The 26,485-nt window shown below is 41.2% G+C and overlaps 1 protein-coding gene across 2 annotated transcripts in view; it reads left to right on the forward strand.

The window, feature by feature from the left end:
* Positions 1-498: 498 nt before the first annotated feature.
* Positions 499-26,485, forward strand: part of gpr153 (G protein-coupled receptor 153) — a 90,965-nt gene continuing 64,978 nt past the window's right edge. The window contains exons 1-2 of one of the 2 annotated variants that reach the window (XM_061975709.1): positions 500-766; positions 839-915. The gene's annotated coding sequence lies outside the window, so the exon portion shown is untranslated. Of the gene's footprint in view, positions 916-26,485 lie in introns of both variants that reach the window. The other variant, XM_061975720.1, reaches the window with a different exon arrangement.

The raw sequence follows: 26,485 nt of genomic DNA on the forward strand, positions 1-26,485 counted from the left end.
AGTCTGGATGATTTAGTTCTTGTCACCCTGTTGTCCTACCGTCTGAAAAAAGGCTGTCCTCACTCAGGTCCGCTGAAAATCGGGAGATTTTCGGGAGAATATTTGTCCCGGGAGTTTTTCGTGTGAGGCGCTGAATTTCGGGAGTCTCCCGGAAAATCCGGGAGGGTTGGCAAGTATGCCTTGTTTTCTGCTATAATTAGTCGGTTTTTGGGTGTCTGGAACATATTTCTCATCTGAATTGTTGCTTCGGTTTTTGTGCGATCTTTATCCGACATTTTGAGTGCATTTACAGCCGTAATCGTACTGCAGTTCGAGAAGCGAGTGCACTACTAGACATGGTCATTAAGGCTACAACACGTAGACACATAAGTAGAGATACAGAATTATGACTTCCTTCCAAAATGTTTGCACGAATGGAGACGAAACAATGAGTCCAAATGAGCTTCCCTCCTCCTACATGAATAATTTGTGACATTGCAGTCCACTCCCACAGCCACCATCACCGCCACGGAGCGCCTTGCCTGCCTCGCGAACGCGCCTCATCGGTCTCGCGAGCGCGCTTCCGTCCGTCCAAAGCGCGGGCAGCAGAGGAAGGAAGGAAGGAAGGAAGGAAGGAGGGAAGGACGCGCGTTTTACTTTGGTACATTCATACATTTCGGCGCCTCGCTTGTCCCGTCCTCGTACTGAAGACTCATATTTACTTGACCGATAATCGATACTATCACACCAGCCTTCTCAGAGGGAGACAAAGAAGAGTCCCGTGGAGGTGATGCGTTGCCTTCAGGTTCATCCATCATTTTTTATTTTTTATTTCAGCCCCTTTGCTTACTCCGGACAGATGCCGGGAGAGACACTTTTTTCCCCTCCGAGAATTGATCACCTCGTGTGGACAACTAGCGGAGTGAAGCCCTGAAGGTAAGAAATATTCACAATTTCGTGATATTGTTATTATTAAAGTAGAACTGGAACGGTACAAACAGGTGGTGTGATACGTGAACGCAGCATTCCTTCATGGTGGACCACACTGAGTTAACCTGACCTATTTGGAGGATTGCATTTCTATTGATTTTTTTTTTTGCAATATAAAAAATGACCCAGTTGAGAGGTAAAATAATACATCTACAGCACAGTGAGCAGCATCATTCAATGTGAGGGCTGGAGGATGATATTCATGTTTGAAACAACATATAAGTGACTTTTTATCACATATCTGCAAATGTGATGCTTGTAGATGCAATTTTATAAGAGCAAATAATTCTTGGTGTTTGAGAGACTGCTTTGGCATTGTTGGTTTTTTCATTAGTTGTTACTCAACAATAATGGTATACCCACGTATATTTACTACTTTGTTGCTGTAAAGGATAGCATGAAATGAAAGTAGGTATTTACACTGCAAGTATCTATTTCTGATGTATTTTCAAGTGCCACATATGCAATAGTACTGTGCTTACAGGTAGAACACCTGGATCAACAAGCCAAACACACACTTGTGTCAAAACAGGAGTAAAAAAAATAACTATGTTATTCAGAATATTAAATGTTAACGGTTTGGACTAACTCTTTGCGACATGTTTTTTTGATTGATTGATTGAGACTTTTTTTAGTAGGTTGCACAGTGAAGTACATATTCCGTACAAATGACCACTAAATGGTAACACCCGAATAAGTTTTTCAACTTGTTTAAGTCGGGGTCCACTTGAAGTGATTCATGATACAGATATATACTATCAGATATAGACTATCATCATAATACAGTCATCACACAAGATAATCATCAGGGTATATACATTGAATTATTTACATTATTTACAATCCGGTGTGTGGAGGGGGGGGGGGTTAGGTTTGGTTGTTATCATCATTTCAGTCATCAACAATTGAGAACAGAGAAAGAGAGAGAGAGAGAGAGATCAGAAGGCATAAGAAAAAGTATCTACATTTGATTATTTACCTTTGATTATTAACAGTTCGGGGAGGGTGTTAGTTTAGGGTTGAAGTTGCCTGGAGGTGTACTTTTATTGCGGTTTTGAAGGAGGATAGAGATGCCCTTTCTTTTATACTTGTTGGGAGTGCATTCCACATTGATGTGGCATAGAAAGAGAATGAGTTAAGACCTTTGTTAGATCAGAATCTGGGTTTAACGTGGTTAGTGGAGCTCCCCCTGGTGTTGTGGTTATGGCGGTCATTTACGTTAAGGAAGTAGTTTGACATGTACTTCGGTATCAGGGAGGTGTAGCGGATTTTATAGACTAGGCTCAGTGCAAGTTGTTTTACTCTGTCCTCCACCCTGAGCCAGCCCACTTTGGAGAAGTGGGTAGGAGTGAGGTGGGATCTGGGGTGGAGGTCTAGAAGTAATCTGACTAGCTTGTTCTGGAATGTTTGGAGTTTAGATTTGAGGGTTTTGGAGGTGCTAGGGTACCAGGAGGTGCATGGGTAATCGAAAAAGGGTTGAACGAGAGTTCCCGCTAGAATCCTCATGGTGCTTTTGTTGACCAGAGAGGAGATTCTATAGAGAAATCTTGTTCGTTGGTTGACCTTTTGATTACCTTGGTTGCCATTTTATCACAGGAAAGATTAGTCTCTAGAATGGAACCTAGGTAGGTGACCTCATCTTTCCTGGTGATAACAATGTCACCCACTTTTATAGTGAAGTCACTGACTTTCTTAAGGTTCCTGTTTAACAGGATGGATTCCGTTTTACCCAAGTGTATGGATAGCTTGTTGTCAGCGAGCCTGGTGCAAGTTCTACAGAGTTCAGCACTGAGGATTTTCTCCATCTGTGACTTGTCCTTGTCTGATACCAGCAAGGCCGAGTCATCCGCAAACAAGAACAATTCACAGTCGCATGCCGATGACAAGTCGTTTATGTATACTAGGAACAGTAAAGGCCCCAATATACTGCCTTGGGGGACTCCACAGCTTACTGAGAGGGGGGAGGGGGGGACACGGTGCCGTTCACCTCTACCACCTGTTCCCTCCCCTCCAAGTAAGATTGCATCCAGCTCGATGGTACAGCACATTGTTTATAGTACCATATTTAGACTACACCATTTGTTTACATGTTTATTTGTTCGTGTAAGCCAGTTGTACTCAAACTTTTTTCACGAGTACCGCCTCAGAAAAAACTTGTCTCGTCAAGTACCACCATAATGACCGACATTAAGATACAGTAGCGTAGTATGGTCAAGTATTCATTGATAACAAAGCAGAGGTTTTGTTTAACAAGCATATTTAATATTTTTGGCCACTGTAACATTACACACAGTATGAACAGTAACACTGTGTTTGGCTGTATAAAAAACAAAACACTGTACTTTAATCAAGTGATTTTTTTTTTTGTGTACCACTAAATGGAGCCTGCGTACCACTAGTGGTATACGTACCACAGTTAGCGAGTTACTAGTGTAAGCTATGCAAAGTAGTTGAAATTTGAGTGGCAAAAGCTTCACTCCTACAGTTTTAACAGTGCTATTATTTCTCTGACAATCAGCGCTGTTTTTAAACCCCAAATTGAAATTTTGAAAGTACATCCGTCGTCATGTTTTTCATAATGATTGTGTAAAATTCCCCAAAAAAGTGCAGTTCGCCTTTAAACAAAATTGGTAAAAAAAACAACCAAAAACAAACATCGCCGCTATCAAGCATAGCACATTTGAATCGGGGCACATGTAGAATTTTGTTAATTGTCTATAAATTGTGGAACATTCGTCTAATGAAAATCAACCCGGCCCCAGTCAGTCAGAATCGGCAACCAGACATCAGGCACAAAGGTTCTAAGCATAGGGACCCCCCAAGGCTGCGTGCTGAGCCCCCTATTGTACACCCTCTTCACACACGACTGTCTGGCCTCCCAGAACAACACCAGTGTCATCAAGTTTGCAGATGATACTACGGTCGTCGGACTGATCACCGGGGGAGCTGAGGCAGCGTACAGAAGGGAGGTAGCGGAACTGGTGGCCTGGTGTCAGGATAATAATCTCTCCTTGAACACAGACAAGACCAAGGAGATGATTATTGACCCACGGAGAAGGAGTGCACAGTACACACCTCTGTACATAGGGGGGGACAAAGGTGGACAGGGTGAAAACCTTTAAATTCCTCGGGACCCACATCAGCGAGGACCTCACCTGGGATCACAACACCCAACAAACAATAAAGAAAGCCCAGCAGCGACTGTACTTCCTAAGAAGGCTGAGAAAATTTGGCATGTCACTCAAAATTCTCAGCAACTTCTATAGAAGTACGGTTGAGAGTGTCCTTACCAGCTCAATCACGGTCTGGTATGGAAACTGCACTGCTAAGGACAGGAAGGCACTCCAGCAAGTGATTAAAACTGCTCAGTACATATCAGGAGCAGCCTTCCCCTCACTACAGGACATGTACTCTACCAGGGCCACCAGGAGAGCACACAACATCATAAAGGACAGTACACACCCCCAGCACAGTCTCTTCAGCCTCCTACCATCAGGCAGACGATACAGGAGCCTGAAATCCAGGACTACGAGACTGACAAACAGTTTCTACCCACAGGCCATCAGGCTTGTGAATGCTAACTTGTGAATGCTAGCTCCCCCCCCACCCCCCGTTTTACTTTTGTCTTTTTGAACAAAAGACAGCTACCATGACCACCCCCGAACTGTGAACCATCACTGTAGACACTTTTCACCTTTGATCACTAAAGACACTTTAACTGCTGCCGTGACCCAAGGTCACCTCCATATTTATACTGTTGACTGTCAATCAGAATGTGCAATAATGTTATGTTACTTTCTGTGCCTTGTATATACATTTTTATTTTTATTTTTATTTGTAGCTAAGTACCGTGTGACTTGTTGAAGGGTGGACTAGCAAAGTAAGATTTCCATTGTACGGCAAACTGTCTGTTTAACTGTGCATATGACAATAAACAATCTTGTATCTTGAATCTTGAATCTTGAAATTTTTGGTAAATCTGTTTTCCAGTATTATGTATTGTTCTAGCATAAATTCCAAAGCATTTTAAACACAAGCTATAGAGTGTACCAAAGAAAGTCATTTACAGTTACGTGACTGAGTAACCATTAAGGATGGGTACTTTTCACATTTTAATGGATATGGTACTTGGGAATGCACTCCACAGTAGCAATTTTCATTATTTTTGTGTGTGTTCATGCGTTTATAATATTAATGTGTGTATAATCAAAGTCTATTTTTCAACATTTAACAGTGAGCTGATAATAATGCATGTGCTGTCCAGTTCTATCTTGTTTTCTTACACTTCTGAGTCTCATTTGCAAGTATTATATAGCAGGCTTTGCATGCAGTTGCAATACCTAGACGTTAGATGGCAGTAGTGTATAGACTACGGTGTGTTGCCTAGTCAGGGAGTAGTCTTTTCCATTAAGCTACATTTAGTCTTTTGTTGCACCCTAAAAAGTGTTTATACTGTAAGTGTTGTATTTTTTACACATCAGGTGTTTGATTGTAACGTGCATCTTAGTTGTACAGTAGTTTTCATTACCAGGAAAATCTAATTTAAAACATTTGTATGCTCGTACAACTCTTAAAACCTTTAGCATATCCGTGTGTGGAGTTCAATTATGGAATGGATTAACCAAAGAAATCAAACAAAGCACCAATATGATTCAGTTTAAGAGACTGTTCAAAGTACAAGTGTTCACAAAGTACACAGAACAATAATTATGATGAGATTAATTATGTACTTTATATTTGTTTACTTACTATGGTATATTATTTATTTATTTGCTGTTCTGTTATAGAGTACAAGGAAATGGGATACAATTGCTGCGGTATGAAAAGGGGTAGAATTAAATAAGCTCAGCTTCTTCCTGTAATGAAACAACTGGAAAAATGTGATGCCGAACTGAAAACTGAACATTTTGAGGTGCTGGAATGCCATGTCAAATCGCTAATGCTAATCAGTAGCACGTCAATGGGAAATCAAATGTAAATTAGCATCTAGTTATTACATTTTTAAAAATGTTAAAGTGTTTTCTATCATACTTGCGTTGTTGGCACGGAAAATTGTAACATCTCTTCGAGGCAGTCCGACTGAGTGCTGCTTAAGTGCTTGTTTGTCCGCCAAGTGTTTGAGCCGGCCGAGTAACCATGCATATTTTGTTGTTGTTTGGTTATTAATGTTCCATGCACATATTTAGACTATATTAACTGGTCAGCGATTTTGCTGTAGTTAAAGATATACTGTGGGTGTCTTTTTCGCCGTGTGTGTGTTGTTCGGGTGGATGTGCATCGGTGTATAGGTCATCAAAAGGTGTATTGCAAAGATGTCAGGCCGGCATTGACAAATATCTATCTGTTAATGTTCCCGATATCAATGCATATGATCCATATTTAAAAGAGGACTCCGCAGCTTGCATTTTATGTTCCTCTTGACTTCATTCAAGTCGAAGTGTGTGAGTGGATTAAGACCATCGAAAGACATCCATGTGTTGACATGAAGTAAGTAAGTGGTGGTAGAGAGTAGATGCCTGGCTAAAGATCACGTGACATAGTCTGCTCCAACCACGAAGCCTCGCCACAGAGCTGTTTGTTTCACGGGCCATGTGTGACATTTTGTGTCACACGTTTTACCTCTGTCATTTTGCAACGGCCCGAGCTTGTGTTCACGCTGGGCTCTCCGTCACTCGCCCACAACATGTAGAGCACGATATCACGACGTTTACTTTCATCGCTGTTGGCCACCTGCACCGAGTCGATTAGGTTTTCTTTGTTTCAACACAAAAAAACGGGTTGTTTCGGCCTTGTTGTGGTTTCGGCGTCGAAAGCTGCAGAATGTGTCCGTAAGTGTTCTTGTCTTTCGCGAAATAGGATCCTCAGAGTCCTAACGTTAGGTCCAGTCTGTGCTTTCACAGTGAAACCAGTACAGGAGGGTATTGTCAGAACTGTTTGTGCATTTTCAGCATCCAGCAGTCAGATCGATCAGAGCGCCCTCTCCATCTCTCCAGGTCACAAGTGTCTGTGTGAGTGACAGATAGAAAAGCTCTGGCTCGCGTTTGTAACAAATGTCTTATATTAGGGTCAATACGGTCAATTTCACCCGAGAAAAAAGGACAGGGTCGCCTTATATTTAAGGTCTAAAGCAGGGGTCCCCAAACTTTTTGAGTCGGGGGCCGCATTGGGTTAAAAAATTTTGGCCGGGGGCCGGGCTGTGTGTGTGTGTGTGTGTGTGTTTGTATAGAACAGCTCAATTTTCGTTTCATCTGACCACATAACTTTCCTCCAGAAGGTCTTATCTTTGTCCATGTGATGTCAGATGAAACAAAAATTGAGCTGTTTGGCCACAATACCCAGCAATATGTGTGGAGGACTATATCTACTGACAGATATAAGTTAAAGTACATTTAAAGGTACATTTTATCATGTATGTGCATGTACGCGCCAGTCTGATAGAGGATAGAGAAAAATAAGGAACCCATTGACTACAACGTCAGACTACAATGGCGGACTTGCGCAAAGCTCTTCGGGTAAACCTCTACCATATATGAGAATAAGGCGAAATACGTTCCTAATGTCTCAAATTCCAAACGGCTTGTTTGGAGCAAGTTTGGAAGAAGCCAAGATTGTTTTATAAATATCTACGACATGCCTCTATATTCTATAAGGATGAGCACCGAATCCGGCACTTTTTTTTAGCATCGACCGAATCCCGGGACAACGATTCACGTAAAATATAACATGTTACGGTTCTTTGGTAGCGCATGACGTCACGTCAAGTTGCAGACTAAGCCGGCTCTAACTACGGATTTAGGGATAACGGTATTAATGATAACCACAGTAAAACGCCCGACGGTTAGTAGTACCGTTTTAGATAACATTTTTCGAAAAACCATGATTTATAACTACATTTTGATAAACTCACAGATTGGCTGGTGCTAGCTTGCTAGCTTAAAGGGGAACATTATCACAATTTCAGAAGGGTTAAAACCATTAAAAATCAGTTCCCAGTGGCTTATTTTATTTTTCGAAGTTTTTTTCAAAATTTTACCCATCACGCAATATCCCTAAAAAAAGCTTCAAAGTGCCTGATTTTAACCATCGTTATATACACCCGTCCATTTTCCTGTGACGTCACACAGTGATGCCAATACAAACAAACATGGCGCATAGAACAGCAAGGTATAGCGACATTAGCTCGGATTCAGACTCGGATTTCAGCGGCTTAAGCGATTCAACAGATTACGCATGTATTGAAACGGATGGTTGTAGTGTGGAGGCAGGAAGCAAAAACGAAATTGAAGAAGAAACTGAAGCTATTGAGCCATATCGGTTTGAACCGTATGCAAGCGAAACCGACGAAAACGACACGACAGCCAGCGACACGGGAGAAAGCGAGGACGAATTCGGCGATCGCCTTCTAACCAACGATTGGTATGTGTTTGTTTGGCATTAAAGGAAACTAACAACAATGAACTAGGTTTACAGCATATGAAATACATTTGGCAACAACATGCACTTTGAGAGTGCAGACAGCCCAGTTTTCATCAATTAATATATTCTGTAGACATACCCTCATCCGCTCTCTTTTCCTGAAAGCTGATCTGTCCAGTCCAGTTGGAAATGCATCTGCTTTGAGTGTCGCAGGATATCCACACATTCTTGCCATCTCTGTCGTAGCATAGCTTTCGTCGGTAAAGTGTGCGGAACAAACGTCCAATTTCTTGCCACTTTCGCATATTTGGGCCACTGGTGCAACTTGAATCCGTCCCTGTTCGTGTTGTTACACCCTCCGACAACACACCGACGAGGCATGATGTCTCCAAGGTACGGAAAATAGTCGAAAAAAACGGAAAATAACAGAGCTGATTTGACTCGGTGTTTGTAATGTGTTTGAGAAAATGGCGGATTGCTTCCCGATGTTCCGAGAGCAAATAATAGAAAGGCGTTTAATTCGCCAAAATTCACCCATTTAGAGTTCGGAAATCGGTTAAAAAAATATATGATCTTTTTTCTGCAACATCAAGGTATATATTGACGCTTACATAGGTCTGGTGATAATGTTCCCCTTTAAAGGATAACATGAAAACAAGAGACATTGACGTCTTTCCCCATTAAGAAACAACATACCTCAATCTGAACTTAAATAAACTCATTGCTGTTTGAACAACTAAGCTACCTAATTGTGCACATCGAATATAAAAGCTGCGCTGTCTAAATATGTGGGACAACCAAATAGTAGAACGCCCACCATACGTAATAAATATTAGATTTGATTTGCAACGCACTTTTCATTTAAATATATTGTAAAGTGCTTAGGTACAAAACAATAAAAGTTTAGCCATTGAAACTAGAGATGTCCGATAATATCGGCCTGTCGATATTATCGGCCGATAAATGCTTTAAAATGTAATATCGGAAATTATCGGTATCGTTTTTTTAATTATCGGTATCGTTTTATTTTTGTTTTTTTTAATTAAATGAACATAAAAAACACAAGATACACTTACAATTAGTGCACCAACTCAAAAAACCTCCCTCCCCCATTTACACTCATTCACACAAAAGGGTTGTTTCTTTCTGTTATTAATATTCTGGTTCCTACATTATATATCAATATATATCAATACAGTCTGCAAGGGATACAGTCCGTAAGCACACATTATTGTGCGTGCTGCTGGTCCACTAATAGTACTAACTTTTAACTGTTAATTTTACTCATTTTCATTAATTACTAGTTTCTATGTAACTGTTTTTTTTATTGTTTTACTTTCTTTTTTATTCAAGAAAATGTTTTTAATGTATTTATCTTATTTTATTTTATTAATATTTAAAAAAAAGACCTTATCTTTACCATAGCTGGTTGTCCAAATTAGGCATAATGATGTGTTAATTCCACGACTGTATATATCAGTATCGGTTGATGTCGGTACCGGTAATTAAAGAGTTGGACAATATCGGAATATCGGATATCGGCAAAAAGCCATTATGGGACATCCCTAATTGAAACAGATAAAATACTAAAACTAAAGCACAGCTTATATAACCAAAACATGCAAAATAGTGGATTTTCCAACAGTGTGTCTATTCATTTTAGTTATTAAAAAAAAAATCAGATGATTTTAGGCTGTGTATAAGCACATATTGAGCCCATTCAACAATACTGCGATCTTACTGTAATAACAGTGCTACTTTTGGTCGCAATAACCGTGATATAGACTTTTCATCTCGTTACATCCCGAACTCTAACACTTGGTCATCATTCCAGCAGCAATTGTTGCAATTCAATGCTACAAAGTAATTGACTCAGAAATGTCATAATAAAGAAGCTATAGCAACTGGACAGAAGTTATAACAATCAGCTCATTTTTAAATGTTCCAATAAAAAAATTAGATTTTATTATTAAAAACATTTAGTTTTTATCAACACACACAAAAGTACCGGTACAGAACATTGTCGCCATTGAGTACCGGTATCGATTCCTAGGTCCTGGGAATTGATACCGTATCGGTTCAAATGTAAAAGGTACCCATCTCTATGCCTCCATGGTTTGATTGAAAATTTTCGGGACTTATGGAGATACCAAATACACAAAAACAAGGACCAAAATTCAAGAAAAGTAGTTTTTGCCTATTAAGTCCTCTTTAAGTGCTTAAATATTCCCTTCTTTCTGGAGTCTCCTTGCTCTTGCAAAGTAAAATACATTAAAAATGGTTCATATTAAATTGTAATTGTTTGAAATGAATCCACAGCAACCCTGTGAATAAATGTTAATCATTTGACAGCACTATTGCCGACACAACAGCCCGAGTGTCAAACTTGGCTTTGTGTCTTTGGCCTGCTCTCTACTGACTGCTCTTCTGGTTGAGCCTGCAATGTTGATAATAAGACAATAATCACAGTGCATGCTTGTCTAAACAACAGACTTGGGGACGTTCTAATGCTTGGAAGTGTTCCATCACCTGAGTACTTGAGACAAAAACCCTGTGCCATATGGTTCCCAGTGACTCTTAGCTGGAGGTAGCTTTCCATAAACAGGAAGAAAGCCTCGGGTTACATGATGGAAAATTCAACGACTTCCTCTGTAAGAAGCTGCTTGCTCCAACTAAAGTGTTTACACGATCCCACGGGGCTATCAAACACCATATTGTCTAATACGTCATTTTGAGTCCATTGTCGTCTCGCACTTAGAGCACATCAAAAGCTTGTCCGAAATATTCTTACAAAAAGAGTATGAATGTGGGAAGGCTCACACTAGACTAGGAAAAGTAATCTAAACCAGAAACAATAAAAAACAGAAGAGCCTATCAAAGACAGTTCAATTAAAATGGTAAAAAAAACAATTAAATCCTGAGTCGTGCTATCGAACGTAATGGCCCCTTTAAGTACCTCTGTGTACTATGATACTCCTGATACTTCCTAAGGATCATTTAATCAGAGGTGATCAATTTATTTAATACGTTCACAGATGACTTGAATTTCTGTTTGCACTATGAGAACATGCAGTCTTTTAGTCATAACTGATTCATAAAATGATGACAGATGCTGCCCAGTGTAATGGGCCGACTGGGACAACAGACTTGGTCATGTTTAACGAGGGACCTGCGGTCAGGGTCGGCATGTTGGGCCCGGGCAGAGTAAGCCGAGTCTGCCCTGGGCTGGAAGCTGTTTATTTTAATACATTTTATTTCTACATCAGAACAGGCCAAAATAAGATGATCAGTAATCAAAACATCATCATCATCATCGGTGGTCACTCGAACGAGTATGACGATCCTCCTGGTAGGGGTGTATCACTTTATGGAGGATGCCTGTGCGTGACTTTGTTTTACGTGGGGAGACTGGTGCACAGACAGTCACCACACGATCCTTGACAGAATCGGGTCAGGGCCCAGTGGCATGGAGTCCAAGACGACTGGGGACCCTTTTCTGCTGCAGCCTTCTTCCGCCATCGCAGCCCTTGTGGTAGTTCTTAAAATCTACCATCTTCCGCCTGCTCCGCCGTTGAGGTCTTCACCGTATCCCTGGCTAGGGGGGCAGTCAGGTACTAGGGCTTTGCCAAGGGCCACCTGGGGTAACAGTAGTAAAGGGGTTAACCTCCTAGTGCCCCACAAAGGTACGTTGACTAAGAGGATACAACAAGTACCCATTGTACTATAAGGCGCACTTAAAATCCTTTTTTTTAACTCAAAACTCGACAGTGCGCCTTATAACCCGGTACGCCTAGTGTACGGAATAATTCTGGTTTTGCTTACCGACCTCGAAGCAATTTTTTTTGGTACATGGTGTAATGATAAGTGTGACCAGTAGATGGCAGTCAAGCATAAGAGATACATGTAGACTGCAATATGATGGCAATATGACTCAAGTAAACAACACCAACATTTTATATGTGCCATTAAAAATTTAGAACATTACACACGGCACTCAAAAATCCATCAAATTGTTTTAGTACTTTGGCAAGCTATGAAGCCGCACCGCTTGATGGATTGTCGGCGCATTAAACATACTAGTATTATTATGGTGTGTGTATAAGGTAAGACATATTATCTGGCGTTTTGTTTTGCAATATTATGCAAAAGCAACTTTTCTTACCTTATGGTACCTGCCGATCTGTATTTGGGATCTGCATAAATCCTGAAATGTGTGCGCGTCCGCCTTAGTAGTCCGTGCCGACACCGTAGTCAATAAGCTTCTTCTTTTTCTCTATCTTCTTGTTATGGGACATTCATCCTCTGCTGTTGCCATGGAATATATGCACAGCTTTTAAATTGCGTACACTGAAAGAGGGGTGGGGGTTAGGTATGAGCGAGAGCCAATCAGATACTTTTCCTCGCGGGATAAGGAAGTCTCTGCCATAACTAATATAATACATTTAGGACAAACACTTACAGTTGCGGTTATCTTAAGGATATGTGTTTGAAATCATTTGAGCCTTTATCGTGTCCCAAAAATTACAGAGTTGGCCATTTCTATAGTAATAATGAGATTGTAAAGGACTGTTATTGATCTGGTGTTAATGTCCTACAACCTCTTTCTTGTTTAGACGCTACATCCATCCATCCATTTTCTACCGCTTGTCTCTTTCGGGGTCGCGGGGGGTGCTGGAGCCTATCTCAGCTGCATTCGGGCGGAAGGCGGGGTACACCCTGGACAAGTCGCCACCTCATCACAGGGCCACACGCTACATACAATAACTAATCTTTGTTCTTGTACATAATTGATATTTAGATCTATTCATTCAAGAGAGTTACATATATGATATTGAAGTACACATACTGTACTGTTTACATTTGGAGGTACCCTATATGCCCATAAGAGAGTTACATATTTGATCATTATGTACCTACCATACTGTTTACGTCTTTTGTACCTATAAAAGAGTTACATGCATAATAATAAAGTACCAACAGTACGGTACTGTTTGCGTGTTGAAGTACCTTTTAAAAAGCTGAAATTAACCCCAAACGACATCTTAGTGATTCAAAATAATATTTTGATACTGACACATGTCATCTGTGCATCTCCTAAGGGTGCTCGAGTAATGTATGTGCAGATGATGGTGTCAATATCAAAATATTACTTTGCATCACTTTTCGGCAACCAAGAATACATTGATTTAATGAATACATCCAAACACTTTATTAATTTGACCCCCTCCCAACCCCTTAAATATTTTTCTATGAATACAACCACAGAACCACAACATCGACAACTTTGTCTACACTGGAACTAATCATTCACAATAATCAGGTTACATTTAATGGACGTTTTACTTATAAACCAGAGGAAAATACCTTTGTGAAGATGGACTGTGCAAGTTTTGAACGAGTCGTGGCAGAGGGCGGTATTATTATTTGAAACAATATCGGGCCGTTTGGGACATGGGAGAAGAGAGATCCAACATGTAATTGTAAATAAACAAAACTGTTAAATAACTATTTAAATAACGACAGGCTGGTGTTTATCTGTATGGTCATGCTCAGAGTTCACAAATGTTCGTAAATATACCGTGCCTGAAAGATTATTGACATTGAATGAGAAGTCTTGTGTGTGTGAGAAAAAGATACGTGTGTACACAAGAAAGAAAATGTGTCGGAATTGAACCTGTTAGCACAAGATTTGCAATAAAAGTTAAGTGTCGTACTTTTACTTTGTGACTTCTTCTGGACGCAACAATAACACACACAATAAGCTGAAAAACACACATTCAGTTTTTATTTTCAGAGCATACCGAGATATTAAGTACACAATATCAGTTTTCAGACAAATGTTTAATCACTGCTGTTTTATTTCATACAATAATTTGTGCATTTTAAGCACGAAACCTGCTCGCCTGTGTCCAGGGACCGCCCTGGCAAAAACTGACCAATCACAGCTCTGCGTTCTGCGTCGCCAGCGGCGCAAACCTAGGATTTTTGGCAGGTGCACGTAGGCTATGCGGGAGTCGACGCAGGGGAAGGGGTACGACGGTGTGGCCTACACAAGCTATGCGACGCAAGAGTATACACCAGGCTTAAATCCAACACATGCAGGTTTTTTGCGCATTTGCTGTATTTTGTGTTGGGATGTAACGATAATCGGCATTAATAATAACCTCGGTAAAACTTGTTAGTATTTTTTTTTCTTTTAATCTTCATATGTCTTACTTGTATTTTATTTTGTATCTCTACTCATGGTTCTTACTATTTTACAAGTTTTATTATTTTTATTTTTCCAACATTCCTCAGATGAGCCATCTGCCTCAGGAGTATTCGGCCATGCTTGTGGGGGCGCTTTTTGTGTCAGCGTCCTGGTGGCCATGGTCTGATGACCTCCTGGTGCAGATGGCTCTTGTAATAGTGTTTGCTCACATGTCTCCTCTGTACTCAGCCATGCAATCATTTGTCCATATAGTTGCATTTGTGTGTGTGTGTTTGTGTTTGGTGTCTGTGTCCATGCGTACGTATGTGATAATGGAGGATATGGGTCACGGGGTATTGTTTTTAACTTTGTAAAGCACTTTGCTTTGCATTTCTTTTATGTATGAAAAGCGCTTTATAAATAAGGTTTGATTGATTGATTGAGTATTAGTGTTTTAAATTTAAAAAAATAAATAAACGTAACCAATAACTGCACTTTGACAAACTCACAGACTAACTGGCGGTAGCTCGCTAGCTTAAATGGCAATATGAAAACAAGAGACATTAACATCTATTCTCATTAAGAAACAACATACCCCAATACAAACTTATACAAACACATTGCTGTCGGAGCAGTTAAGCTATTAAATTATGCACGTTGAACCCACAAGCTGTGCTCTCCTAGATGGAGTGATCGCTATATACTGGGGGAATATGACACAAAGGGGTTTTTATGGTGTGTTCAATGACCACTGAACAGCGTAGTATGCCGCAAAGCCTACCAGAACACTCTTATCAATGAAACACAAGAAACCAAAAACAACGAGCTTTCCAAGAGTGGGTCTGTTATTTTTATTTAAAAAAACAGCTATAATAATGATAACCTTGATCATTTTAGTCACAGTCACCGTGTTATGAAATTTTCATATGGTTACATCCCTTATTTTATAATTATTTTGGTTTTGCTGTGATAATTATCAACAGTAAATTGTGGGCTGTATTCACAGTAGCCATGTTGGTTTGATGGCCCACCACGTCTTTTACTTCAATTCGAAAGTCATGTGATGGAATGCAACTTATTGTTAAATGTATTACTTAACATTTTATTTACAATATTGATGTATTTAAATAAAAATTCAGTTAAACTTGCTAAAAATTGAAAGGCATTGTTCTCAAACAAAATTGTTTATGATTATGGTTATGGTATAACTTTATTTTGAACATGCACACGTCAGTTACAATATGGAACAGTATTCCCCAGTTACTAATTACAGCATGTCCGAAAAGGAGTAGGAAGAAGCAGAGCTTATTTAATCCCACCCCTTTTTGTTTCACCGCAACTTCTAACACATTTGTTTGTACTCAATCTGTACAAATGGATGAATAAATAAATGAGTAAGTAAATCAATAAATAACAAATAAGGATCTCATAGATAAATAGTTAGGTAAGTTGTGATTCACATAATGAGATGAATACATTTTTTTGTACTTTGTGAAAATGTGTATGGACCCTTTGAAAAGGATTCATACTTAAATTCCACAGTATCATAAACCTTTATTAGCATCATAAACCTTTTTTAGTATCATGGCGGACCGACGCTCTTTTTAATTTTTATTGCCAACCTTAATCCAACAGCAGGCTGAATTCCAAATATGTATCCTCTCTTGCACGCACGTCTCTCTCCATTCCCACTGCACTTCCTCATTCTCCACCAATCACCTTTAAGGCGCGGTACATTCACAAACATGGGAAGTCTGAACATCACATTAACATAAACAATAACAAACTGTGTTTTATCTTTAACAGTGTGCATTTTACTTTGTACCTGTCTTATAGGTGTAGTTTTAGCTTTAGTTGTGTTTTTAACATTTAATTTAGTAAACTTATTTGTTTTGAAGCACAAACCATTGTTAAGTATTTATTACAGTAGAGCTTTCTATATATCCTGACCCATATTCTTAGATTACGGCAGGCTATATGATATTAATTTAGTTTTATCATAAGATGTTCTGTTCAAATGAAGCCAATAATGACATTTTTGTGTTCCCCTTTATTATGAAAAGTATCGAAATACTTCCAGATATGCATTAGGAGGATGTGATGGTACAACTTTGTGCAAGTCCATTAATGAGTGCCTGAATTTACTGGTGTCATCTTCTGAAAAGGGATGCATTACATTCTCAGCAGATACAATATGCACCAGTATGATCATATTTTCAGCATTTCTTTGAAATGGGAACATTGATGGGGAGGAACCATGCTGGCTCGGCTGTTATGGCAACAATAAAAAATAACAGGAGGTAAAATTTTGTATCACAATAATACAACAATGTTATAGTGCAACCATGCTTTATCTTTAGTGTGGAAATATTGTCACCCTCAATAACATAATGACGTCATTCAGATATACACAGCATGAATGAGAACACTTTTCCCGGATGTGTGGGAGATCAAAAAAGTGTCTCCATCTGCTAAAGCACAATAATGATTAAAGTTGTGGTTGCCTGTGCAAATTACTGTAAATGCAGTGGGAATATGTTGCGGTATTTTGCGCAAAATCTGTCGAATCCTCTCCCTGGGCCATGAATTAGTTTTTCTACGGTTCCTGTGTGTGCAGGACAGCGGGTTAAAAATCAGGTCCTGAAGATGATTGGTTATGCATAAAGGAACCTCAGCTGGACTCTGATAACGAGATAATGAGAGGTAGATTGATTGTGTTTTGGTCTCCAAGGGCCGACCTTATCCCTAATGCTATGAAGGAGAGCTCTTCTGTGTGTGTGCGTGTGACACTGTGAACCACATGAAAAAAAATATAATTATTTGATGCCCTACTCTACTATTTTAGACTCACTGTTAGCGCAATCCCACTCTTCTTCTTAGAAGCATTATAGTAGAATACCTTTAATTATTTAGTAATGAGCCCCTTTGGTCACCTAATGGTCTATCTGGCAATACAGCCTGTAAATACAATGCTCGTAAAAATCTGATTTGTAATAAAAAAAAAGTAATTTCCCGTCATTTAGGACAGTCTTCCAGCAAACTAGAAATAGAACGCAATATCCATATGTATTACATTTTCAAAACATTTACAATAAATTGAACAACAATTGAATGCAATTGTTTTTTGCCTGCCTGTGTGGATGCGTTGAATTCAAAACATGCACTATTTATTTGAAACAGTATTACCCCACATGCGTTATTAAAAGGTCATACATGCAAGCTTTTCCAGGCTTTGATTGGTGGCTGCATTTCCCCGCTCAAGGAGCTCATGTTGTTGGATTTATTTTTGTGTAGTAGCATAGTTAGTATTTCTGGTTGCAACAACTGACTTCTTCAATATTTTTGTTTAACTGCATACAGGCAATCAATTTTGCTAACAAACACAGGTTTAATGAAAAAATGGACAAAACAAAAACAATGTGCATACCTGTATATCGTGGTTCAACACATCTTGCTATTTTAAAGTATTGTATTACGATATTATTAATTCTAATTAAAAAAAAGTTTATATATATAAATAAATATACTGAAATATATAAAAATAATAGACTTTAACACAACAAAATGACTCAACTTTTTTTTTTAACCAAATCAGCATTGACGATAATTATTGTATTTGTACGATCATTTCACCCTCTGTACGATGTTGATCAATAGTTTAAAAAATCCCATAATTTTCGATAACTTGATTCCCGGAATTCATGTTTTTTAGCAAACACAAACAGGATACATCCTACCCTTCGTCTCCTGATATTGTGCCTCACATGCCTTTTTACGGACAGCTGTTCTGCTAATGGCAGCTTTTGTTCTCCAATAGTGTTGTTAGTTGTAGTCTGCGTAAATATTTTACTGCAGCAGATGATTCTGAGACGGGATGTAACGGATACCGGTTGTAATAATACAGTTACGGTTAGTATTATCATTTCAAAACAAAATTATTGCAAAACCGTGATTGATAAACACAGTTCGACGAACTCACGGACAAGTGATATTGTTCATTTCCTAGAGAGACAAGCTAACGTTCTACTTACAATGTGAACATGAGTACGATAACAAACGTCATAACCCATTTTAAACTTATATGAACACTTTGCTGTCTGAGCAAATAATATGTTTAATTGTGTACACTGAACCAACAGGCTGTGCTGATTGCTTTCTTAGGACAGAGGCCGAGACATTGATGTGAACTTGTGATGCTCAGTGTTATTTACCATTAGGAAAACAGAGGCAATTGCTGGGGTCCCGAGATTTCTAGGGGCCCCCAAAGATCTCCTAAAAACAATAAAGTTTTCCACTATTTGTGTTGTGTTGTGTTTGCTCGGTACTCGTTTTATCTTTTAACCTGCTCATTGTACAGCACTTTGGCTACCCCTGTGGTAAATTTTAAATGTGCTCTATAAATAAAGTTGATTTGATTTGATTTGATTATTTAAAATATTTTCGTATTTTTTTTAATTTCCCCCTCCCTACTCAGTGGCCTATTGGTTAGAGTGTCCGCCCTGAGATCGGTAGGTTGTGGGTTCAAACCTCGGCCGAGTCATACCAAAGACTATAAAAAATGGGACCCATTGCCTCCCTGCTTGGCACTCAGCATCAAGGGTTGGAAGTGGGGGTTAAATCACCAAAAATGATTCCCAGGCGCGGCACCGCTGCTGCCCACTGCTCCCCTCACCTCCCAGGGGGTGATCAAGGGGATGGGTCAAATGCAGAGGACAAATTTCACCACACCTAGTGTTTGTGTGACAATCATTGGTACTTTAACTTAACTTTAACTTCTCCCACAATAGACTATTATTTAATGTTACTGCGCATGTGCAGTGTCTGCCCGCTAATGGCAGTTGTTCCACACAACATTAGTAATGTTATTTGAGAATTCAAGTTTGATGCAACAAGCTTCCGTAGCCAGTCCGCATACAGTGCAATGCAGCAGGCTTGCTTAGATTTAGTGCAAAGTACCGTATTTTCCGCACTATAAGGCGTACCTAAAAACCTCCAATTTTGTCAAAAGCTCACAGTGCGCCTTATAATCCGGTGCGCCTTATATATGGACCATTGAGCCTCCAACAGGTAAAAGTTTCAATCAATCAATCGCAACTACGGTAAGCAGCTGCCGACTTCATTTTCCCCCGTAGAAGAAGAAGTTCTTCTTCTATGGTAAGCAGCCGCCCCCGTAGAAGAAGAAGCGTGCGGTGCATGCTGGGATATATGACTGTGCGAGGCGTGCCGTTTTGATTTCCATTTGTTTGTTTATGTAAAGACCCCAAAATGGCTCCTATTAAAAGACACGCTTACGACGCAGAGTTTAAACTTAAGACGATCAGTCACGCAGTAGGACACGGGAATAGAGCGGCAGCGACACTGACTCCATTAATGACGACTTCGACGAGACATTGAGATGCCGTATCCGCCCAACTGTTTAATTGGGACACTGAAGAAGAAGAATTCGAGGGATTGGTGGATGAGGAATAACTTCATAAAGTAAGCTTTACATGTTTATTTTGTGTGTAGTGTTGTGTGACATTAACGTTTGAGCAACGTTGAGTTATTGATATTGTTATTGCTCTGCACTATTTGGAGTGCTACTATATTGCTCTGCACTAACGTTTGATTTACCGTAACAGTATGAAACTGTTTTTTACCTGTTTATTGAATCAGGGAAAAGTTCCCCTCCACTATGTGATATAAATGTTGCAGTACATGTTATACCTTGCTGTTGTTAAAAGATAAACAAAACACCACGTCACTGACTTTACCTCGGGGAAAATAATAAAACAGCTGTTTATTCATTTTGGGAGTGACCAGAGTTGTCAGAATGCTGGTTTGTAATCTATTAATAAAGTTTGACTGACCTATCTGACTGTTATGTTGACATTCCCTTTAGCGCAGCTCCATCTAATGGATGCATAGGTGCGCCTTATATACGAACAAAGTTTTGAAATATGCCTTTTATTGAAGGTGCGCCTTGTAATCCGGTGCGCCTTATAGTGCGGAAAATACGGTAAGCAGTCATATCTTAATTTCCACAGAGTTTGGAGAATATATGCTTTTAAATTGTTAAAGCATAGGTGTTTTATGTTACTTTTGTTCTCTTGAAATAGACATTTAAACATGTTAAAAAGTTTGAACAGATTACGATGCTAATTTTGGTTGGCCTGTCTATAGTCAAATCTTCAAACGATAAACCATTGAATAGTAAGAGTATGTGAAAGTTCAACTCCTACCTTGTTTCTTTCCATGACAACCTCCTTAAAGTTTTGTAATCAATCAGAAATATCAAGCAACTTATATATATGGGTCTTATATGCCCTTTGAGACTTTTGTGATTTAGGGCTATATAAATAAACATTGATTGATTGATTGATTGATATATTGATGCTGTGCTCTATTCACTGTCAAATGAAATTTGCAGTCATTGTCCATCAATTCCATCATCGCTTACAAAGAGGTGGCAACATCACTCCAAATCAATCCATAGGTGATTAAATTTGGGCACAAACACCCTGCGCGGCAATCTTGTGATGTCTCGCCGCACTGAAGAAATCGGCAGACTGCACTCAGTTTATGGGCAGTAGTTTGGATAGCCCTGATGTAGATTGTGGTGTATAGTAATGTGAGAAAGACACAAATGGACTACATGTTCATCCATACAAACCTGTTTTGTGGTTACACATCAGGGGAATATATATATAAATATATATATTTTTTGCTGTCAAAATGTATATATATATATATATATATATATATATATATATATATATATATATATATATATATATATATATATATATATATATACACAGTATATCAATCAATCCATCAATGTTTATTTATATAGCCCTAAATCACAAATGTCTCAAAGGGCTGCACAAGCCATATACAGCACAGGCCAAAAGTTTGGACACACTTTCTCATTCAATGCGTTTTCTTTATTTTCATGACTATTTACATTGTAGATTGTCACTGAATGCATCAAAACTATGAATGAACATGTGGAATTATGTACTTAACACAAAAAGTTGAAATAACTGAAAACATGTTTTATATTCTAGTTTCTTCACTTTTTTTAGCCACCTTTTGCTCTGATTACTGCTTTGCACACTCTTGGCATTCTCTCGATGAGCTGCAAGAGGTAGTCATCTCAAATGGTTTTCACTGCTCAGGTGTCATAGTTTTGATGCCTTCAGTGACAATCTACAATGTAAATAGTCATGAAAATAGAGAAAACACATTGAAATGAGAAGGTGTGTCCAAACGTTCAGCATGTACCGTACATATATATACATATACCTGTATATGCATATATATATATATATATATATATATATATATATATATATATATATATATATATATATATATATATATATATATATATATATATATATATATATATATGCATGTGTGTGTCCGTGTGCATGTGTGTGATATGAAATTTCAACATCGTTACATTGCTGGTCTTGGGCAACCTCAAATTGGGTGTATACAAAAATATTACTCGAAACACCCATCATTTTAAGCTTCTAGTATGGCAATTAGTCACATCCCATCTGGTAAATCTGCAAATATTACAGTTACCTGACCTGCTATAGAATAATTAGTGACGTGACGGCGTCTGGTGTGATGTATGAAATACAGGCAGTTGCTTTCGGCACAACAAGGTGGGAGAGGTTTGTGTCGAGCGGTCACAACTTCACATTTTCTTTCTTTAAAGGCGTTATGCAAAATGCTGGTTTTGTTATGATTCTGATACGACCCCCAAGGGCGGAATCTTGGCGGTATGATTTGGTACACCCATGTTTTTTTGTTTTTATTTTTAAAAGAACAACGACCTGGAAAGACTCAGGCTTGTTCGACCCGGAAAGACTCAGGCTTTCAATTGTATTTATCATCTAATATTTTGACGACTTGTCCCGGGTGTACTCCGCCTTCCGCCCGATTGTAGCTGAGATGGGCTCCAGCGCCCCCCGCGAACCGAAGGGGATAAGCGGTAGAAATGGATGGATCTAGTATTTTGACCAAAGCCGGACAGCGGCGTAAAAACTATGCGGTGGTTTAGAGCCACAACCACTAGGTGGACCACATGATCGTGGCCTGGGCTTTTGTAAAGATTTAAAGTATTGTTTTCTTTCATTTAAATCCGTCAGTTATAAGATATGACTTCATAAAAGTTAGGATTAAATACATTTTGCTGTCAAAGTTCAATGATAAGGTTGTTTGAATCAAATTAGGAATGTGTAACATAACCTACACCCCTTTTGCTGTCAAAGTTCAATGATAAGGTTGTTTAAATCAAATTAGGAATGTGTAACATAACCTACGCCCCTTGCAAAAATGCACCCTAGTTTAAAGTTCAAACTTTATCAAAGCTCAAGTTTAATTATCCATCCATCCATCCATCTTCTTCCGCTTATCCGAGGTCGGGTCGCGGGGGCAGCAGCCTAAGCAGGGAAGCCCAGACTTCCCTCTCCCCAGCCACTTCGTCCAGCTCTTCCCGTGGGACCCCGAGGCGTTCCCAGGCCAGCCGGGAGACATAGTCTTCCCAACGTGTCCTGGGTCTTCCCCGCGGCCTCCTACCGGTCGGACGTGCCCTAAACACCTCCCTAGGGAGGCGTTCGGGTGGCATCCTGACCAGATGCCCGAACCACCTCATCTGGCTCCTCTCGATGTGGAGGAGCAGCGGCTTTACTTTGAGCTCCTCCCGGATGGCAGAGCTTCTCACCCTATCTCTAAGGGAGAGCCCCGCCACCCGGCGGAGGAAACTCATTTCGGCCGCTTGTACCCGTGATCTTGTCCTTTCGGTCATAACCCAAAGCTCATGACCATAGGTGAGGATGGGAACGTAGATCGACCGGTAAATTGAGAGCTTTGCCTTCCGGCTCAGCTCCTTCTTCACCACAACAGATCGATACAGCGTCCGCATTACTGAAGACGCCGCACCGATCCGCCTGTCGATCTCACGATCCACTCTTCCCTCACTCGTGAACAAGACTCCGAGGTACTTGAACTCCTCCACTTGGGGCAAGATCTCCTCCCCAACCCGGAGATGGCACTCCACCCTTTTCCGGGCGAGAACCATGGACTCGGACTTGGAGGTGCTGATTCTCATCCCAGTCGCTTCACACTCAGCTGCGAACCGATCCAGTGAGAGCTGACGATCCTGGCCAGATGAAGCCATCAGGACCACATCATCTGCAAAAAGCAGAGACCTAATCCTGCAGCCACCAAACCAAATCCCCCTCAACGCCTTGACTGCGCCTAGAAATTCTGTCCATAAAAGTTATGAACAGAATCGGTGACAAAGGGCAGCCTTGGCGGAGTCCAACCCTCACTGGAAACGTGTCCGACTTACTACCGGCAATGCGGCCCAAGCTCTGGCACTGATCATACAGGGAGCGGACTGCCACAATCAGACAGTCCGATACCCCGTACTCTCTGAGCACTCCCCACAGGACTTCCCGAGGGACACGGTCGAATGCCTTCTCCAAGTCCACAAAACACATGTAGACTGGTTGGGCAAACTCCCATGCACCCTCAAGGACCCTGCCGAGAGTACAGAGCTGGTCCACAGTTCCACGACCAGGACGAAAACCACACTGTTCCTCCTAAATCCGAGGTTCGACTATCCGGCGTAGCCTCCTCTCCAGTACACCTGAATAGACCTTACCGGGAAAGTGCGTGTGGATGTACGAGCATTAGGTAGGTAAATATGTACTGTATTTGTGTATGTATGTGGGAGCGTAGGTACCTATGTACGTATGTGAGCATATGTGAATTTGCATGTACAATACATTCGACTCCCAGAGTGCGTGGGAGCCAGAGCACGGCCCCATCACCCCCGAGAGCCCAACCCACAAACAGGAGGCGTGGTGCCCAGGGAACCAGGGACCACCGCCCCCACGCAGCCAAGCCGGCCAGCGACAGGAACCCCAGAGCCCGACCCACCGTACCGCCCACAAGGGCCAGCAGCAGGCCGCAGACAGACGCACCCGGCAGAGGACAGGGCACGAGAAAAGCAGGGGACAGCCAGACCCCAAGCCAGCGAGAGACCACACCCCACACGGGCAGAAAGGCGAGACGCCCCGCCCGAGGGACCCAGAGACTCCCCGCAACCGGCCCCGCCGGCCGACGAGGCAATGAGGGGTGCGCCGAACCCCAAACCCCCCATGCATGTGTACATGCAGAGTGTCTACTGTGTAGTTAAAATTAGGAGGTCAGCCATTACAGCCGACCTCCAGTCCCTATTGATGTGTGTACTGTAGCGTGAGTGAGATATGTATGCTTGTGGGAACTAATAATGCGATTAAAATTGGGGGACATCAAGGTCATGGTGGGTCCCAACCAAGCCAGGCCCCCCAAATCCTAAGTGTCTAATATGCAGCTAAGATTGAGGGATGGACGAGCAGGGGACAAGACAGGAGGACTGGAGCCCCATTGGAGGCATCCTCAACCCCCCGCCATGCCTCCCCGCAGGACAATCCCCAAAGTCCTATATATGTGTGACTGTGTGCGCTATAAGTAGGAGGAGTAGGAGGACATCCCCCCCAGTCCACGCGGCCGACAACCAGGAACTACGGCCAGGAGGCCGCCACCCCCCGCCACAGCCCGTGACCCACACCAGACCACTTTAACGTGACGCCACGCGAGCCCTCCCCCTGCCAAACAAAGCCAGCCCCCGCCCGCCCCAACCCAACCCTGCAGAGCCCATACCGGCAACCAAACGCAGAAAAACTGCACAGCCCCCACGCCCAATGCAAACACCGCATCCCGGCCATCCACACAGCAACGTGCCCATACGAGTCCCGGCCAGGGGAAGGAGCCCCCCAACGGGGGGAGGAAGCCAATGCATCCCGTCCGCCCGCCAGCCCCCAAACCAGCCGGCAAGCCAACGCCAGCCAGCCCCACAACCCCACAAGCGCACAGACACCAGCCACAGTCCCCCAACCACTCCAACCCAACACAGCGATGCCAACCGCTGGTATCACCGCAGCAACCATCACCACCACCGCCCGTCCGCAGCGTAAACACCCGTGGCCGCCGAAACCAAAACAAAAAAGCGACCGACCCCGTAAACCACAACAACGCACACCCCCGGCTACCACCGAGGCCACCAACCCACCTACCCGAACTCATCCACAGCCAGGCCAATTGAGCCACCGGACATCCACACCCATGCAAACACCTACACATTCATATACACATACATACACACATACATATATGCATATACATATACATACACATACACACATATACACACGCATGCATATACATATAAACATACACATCCACACATATATACACATTAATACACCCACACACATATACATAAGCCCACATATACACAAACACATACATACACAACACACACAAAAAATAAAAAAATAAAAAATAAAAAAAAATAGAAAGAAAAGAAAAATAAATAAATAAATAAAATAAAAATAAAAATAAAATAAAAATAAACCCTTTAAATAAAATAAAATAAATAAAAATAAACAAGAGGCCTGGTCGCCAACAGTGCCCAACGCCACCAAACCCCGCAGCCCTTCCCGCACGTCCAGGCCCCCCCCGCCCACCACCCACCAGGCATCCCATCCGGCAAAAAGCCATAAGGGCCCAGCCCTGCGCCCAAAGCCGGCATGCCACGGCACCTCAGCAGACCCGGCGCGGCGATCAGCAATGCACACCGGGGCAGCGACACATACATATGTACCTACATACATACACACAGATTTCACCATACATACATACAAACGTACACACACCCACATACACGCGTACCCATATATAATTTAACAGAATAAGTTAAATATATTAAATATATTTAAAAAAGAGAGGAACCACCACCCCGGTCTGCCAATCCAGTGGTACCGCCCCCGATGTCCACGTGATGCTGCAGAGTCTTGTCAACCA

This window comes from Nerophis lumbriciformis, linkage group LG01, assembly GCF_033978685.3.
Source record: "Nerophis lumbriciformis linkage group LG01, RoL_Nlum_v2.1, whole genome shotgun sequence".
Taxonomy (NCBI): domain Eukaryota; kingdom Metazoa; phylum Chordata; class Actinopteri; order Syngnathiformes; family Syngnathidae; genus Nerophis; species Nerophis lumbriciformis.